At 42.4% G+C, this 4,455-nt stretch overlaps 1 protein-coding gene across 6 annotated transcripts in view; it reads left to right on the top strand.

The window, feature by feature from the left end:
- The window catches only part of UTRN (utrophin), a 692,661-nt gene that overhangs the window by 580,665 nt on the left and 107,541 nt on the right, over nucleotides 1-4,455 (top strand). The gene's annotated exons all lie outside the window — the stretch shown is intronic.

Genomic DNA, 4,455 nt, shown 5'->3' with positions numbered 1-4,455 from the left:
GGGGGGGGGGGGGGGGGCTTTAATAGAACTTGGTTCTGAGCACAGGCTGCTTCCAACCAAGCCCATACTTCCATCATCACACCAGGGGCATTCACCCTTCTGCCCTGCAATGCTGTCGCCACTGCTGCTCTCTGCTGCCCAGCTGATGCCTGGGCAAAGCTCCCAACTGCAGAAGTCCCTTGCTGCTGAAGTACCTCAGAAGCCCCTTGACTCTGTGGGATGGATAAAATGATACTTTGGGCCATAAGTTGCTGACCTCCATCTTTGGCCATTCTCTAACCTCCTTACTTGGGTTTGCTGTCAATTTTTCTCAGAAATAAAAGGTCATAGTTTCATAGTTTCTAGGGTCAGAAGGGACCTGAGTAGATCATCTAGTCCCACCCCCTGCCATGGAAGGAAAGAGTACTGGGTCTTTTTACTACTGCTAATATTACTGCTACCAAAGGTAATAATTTGTTTTTATTCTGTGGCTTTTCTTCTGCAGTATCAAAAGGAAGAAAAAAAGGCACATCTAGGGATTTGGGTTGGTTGTGTTTTTGGCTTGTCCTCCTGGTTCAGAAGGCTACATTAGTTCCTTGACCCCCCCCCCCCCAAACTTTATAGGTTTAAAGTTCTCATCTGAGTGGCCCACTAACAAACACAGGGCCCTGCTTTCTTTTGTGATTGTACTGTCTACTCTATACTCCTTCTTTATTCTTGTCAATAATCAGAATAAAAGAACATCATTCTCTTAGTAATTCCCAGTAATAATAGATGGAACTGAGTCAACATGGCGCTTGGTGACCGGTGGCATCCCTCAAGGTTCAGTACTCAGACTGGTGCTTTTTAACATATTCATTAATGACTTGGATTTGGGTGTTAAAAACAGATTGGCAAAGTTCGCAGATGACAGCAAATTATGGGGGACTGGTCATGCTGGAGAATAGGTGGGGGATACAGGCTGACCTGGGCAGGCTCATAAGGTGGGCGGATCAAAACCTGATGACGTTCAACACCAAGGAATGTAAGGTGCTACACCTGGGGGAGAAGCAACCTGCAACATGCTTACAGCCTCAACAGTGCTACACTTACCAGCACCACAGCCTGAAGAGACCTGGAGGTCTTGGTAGACCATAGAATTATCATAAGCCATGAATGTGATGCCAGCAAAGCAAACAAAACACTGGCATGCATCTATTAATGCATCTCAGACAAGACTAAGGATGTACTCATCTTATAAATCACACTTTTAAATTATAGTCATAGAAAATTAGGGTTGGAGGGGACCTCAGGATGTCATCTAATCCAACCCCTGCTCAGAGCAGGATCAGTCCCAGTTATATTATCCCAGCAAAGTTTTTCTAGCCTTGGGTTCTTAAAAAACTACAGGGACGGAGATGCCACAACCTCACAACATGATCTCTGCAAAAAAAGAAACATACACAGCAACAGTAAGATAGTTAAAACAGTTTGATAACATTACAGTTTTCCATTGGTTGAAGGCATGCACTTAAAATAGATTAGGTTAGCCATACTCAGGGATTTCCTCAGTGATGTTAAGCTCCCACAGAGCGGCATCTGGGAGCATTGCTTCTGTTATCCTCTGCTTGCTTAGAAAACTTCATCCCCATCTTGTTAGACAATGGTTTTATCTTGATTGTCAGTTCTGGCTGGATCTCAGCAATGTTGAATGTTTGAATGTGATGCTTGTAGCACTATAAAAATGCCATCTAGTATGGACGGCTGCAATATATCTCTTCAGCAACACAGGTTACTGTGGGCCTCTCAAGCATCCCCTCATGTAGCATTTTAAATCAAGGCCAGGATCTTGACCTTGAAAAACCTCCATAACTTGGTCTTAGGATAGCCAAAGGATCGTCTAAAACTCCTAGATGAAAGCCATTGTTAACTATTATGCTCCTCTGGCACAATGGATGGTTCTGAGACTGGAATGAATCCTGCCAGTTTCTAGGGATCACCACAGTCTTAACTTTTTTTGAAGTGAAAGTACTGCTTATTTGGCCTTGCCTTCTCAGGCACAAATATATAGCAACAGACTATATATATTAAAAAATAAAAACCCAAATCAAGCCAAAACAAGACATTTTTCTGTACCTGATTCTCCTAGTGGGAAGAACATGAAGGGGCAAATTGCACACAACTGGTTTTCTTGCTTAGTGAGCTGCTGGAATGCACTCTGATGTTACAGAGATGAGCAGGATGTAAGAAATTGTGCAGAACAGAATGAAACTTAATTCAGATTACTTTTAACAAGCAACAAGAAATAGTGTTTCCTTCCTAATCTTGAAAAATGGAGAGGTACAATAACAGCAGTATTTAGCCCTTTTTCATCCGCAGACCTCGGAGTGCTTTGCCAGTCATTAAAGTATTTTCATCAAGTATTATGATGGGGAAACAAACCATGAGAAGTGAAGTGACTTGTCTGAGGTCACCCATCAGACCAGACCAGAATGAGAACTCTTGTATCACAGTTCATTCTGCTGTTTAGTAGTCGATAGAGTGTCTCATGAGTGAAGACTGAAAATCCTCCTTGTTTCTGCCTGACATCTGAAGAGATTTGTTAACTTAATTGTACGTGCATATTAGATAATGAGTTCAGTTCATTTAAGGTATTAAGAACACAGGAAGGGGACAGATAGCTTAGAAAGATGCTGCTTTTTAAAGCCATAAAACAAAGCATCCTAAAAAAGTTCAGTTTCCAAACCCCATTTTTTGTCTCTTTCACTGAAACTCCTTACTCATTGGTGTGATTTTATAGAGGCCTGAAAAAAATATAATAAACATTGTTCTTTCTGTCATTGCCTGCTTACAGATGCTCATCTCCTAGCCAAAAGTATAGGATGTAGTTTAATTCCCTGTGGCTATAGCAGTTGGTATTTCTTTTGTACTCATGGGATCACTGCTCAGATAAACAAAGCACAGCATCTGTAAGCACCCGTTATGAAAGTGGGGTTCAAAAAAGCCATACAGAACTGTGCTTTTGGTTTGTCTCTTGTGTAGGCAGGGGTGAGAAATGAGTCTGCTGTGCTTCTGACTCACCACTTGAGCCAGCCTATAATTTGAAAAGAAAAAAAAGCACTTCTCATAATTTAAATGTGGACTCTTTATTCTAAAGGTGTCTGAATGTAGAATGCTTCAGAAAGGCTTATGTCTGGCTTATGCATGAATGCAAAGAAAGTGTCAAATAGAATCACTAGAAATAGAGGTCATCACAGACTACAATGTGACAAATTGCGGTCAGAGCATGTATGACTGAGAGAAGGCCTTTTTGGGAAGAAATACAAGGACAAAACTGAAGTGAGAACCTTAGTCCCACTTGTACTTCATAGACTTTGACTTTGAAATGTGAATAAGTAATGTGGCAGTAGTAATATATAATCAGATTAATTAATATGTAAGTTCAGGGCTCTCTTGGAATTCAAATTGTAGGTTTCTGTTTCTGGTCTGTGGTATCTATGCACAGGGAGAGAGGGGGGTAAGAGCAGAGAGCTTTCTAAATTTTGTTTGCAGCCCTGCCACAGATTCGCTCTGTGATTTTTGGTCAATAAACTTAACTTCTGTGTACCACAATTTACCAAAACATGAAATGCATATAGTAATTCTTAGCACTATTATACCTTCCCAAAAAGGTGGCATTTAATTGCCAGTAGAGTTGTAATTGACACACAGTGAAAACAGGGACCGACCTACTGGTAGCTAAGAATTGGTGCAATAGCATGTGCCTGGTCGGGTACATTCTGCAGACCATGACTGGGAGATCTCCAGTAGCATAAAACATTTCTCCCCTAACTTATTGGCAGTAAGTTTAATATGAGCCAGCAGTGTGCCCCTGTTGCAAAGAAGGCTAACGGCATGCAGGGCTGCATTGGTAGGTGTGTTGCCAGCAAATCAAGGGAAGTGATTATTCCCCTATATTTGGCACTGGTGAGGCTGCATCTAGAGTACTGGCCACTACAGAAATGATGTGGACAAATTGGGGAGTCCAGCGAAAAACAACAAAAATGGTTAGAGGGCTGGGGAACAGGACTTAAGAGGAGAAGCTGAGGGAACCGGCCTTATTTAGTCTGGAGAAGAAGAGACAAAGGGGAGATTTAATATCCGCCTTCAACTACCTGAAGTGGGGCTCAAAAATGGATGGAACTAGACTGTTCTCAGTGGTGGCAGATGACAGAAAAAGGAGCAATGGTGTCAAGTTAAATCAAGGGAAGTTTAGGTTAGATATTAGGAAAATCTTCCTTAGAGGGAAGTAAAGCACTGGAACAGGTTGCCTGGAAAGTTTGTGGACTCTCTGTCCTTAGAGGTTTTGAAGACCCGGCTAGACAAAGCCTTGGCTGGGCAGATCTAATTGGTAATGGTCCTGGCCTTGAGCAGGGGATGGGACTAGGTTACCTCCTGAGGTGCCCTGCCAACCGGCGGATCTCCTCCGGCGGGCTTTAAACTAGGCTTGTTGGGGGA

This window comes from Gavialis gangeticus, unplaced genomic scaffold, assembly GCF_001723915.1.
Source record: "Gavialis gangeticus isolate Ggan-Ray unplaced genomic scaffold, GavGan_comp1, whole genome shotgun sequence".
NCBI classification, from domain to species: Eukaryota; Metazoa; Chordata; order Crocodylia; family Gavialidae; genus Gavialis; species Gavialis gangeticus.
Note: the sequence above shows the minus strand (reverse complement) of the source record. Positions and strands in the feature narration are given on the sequence as shown.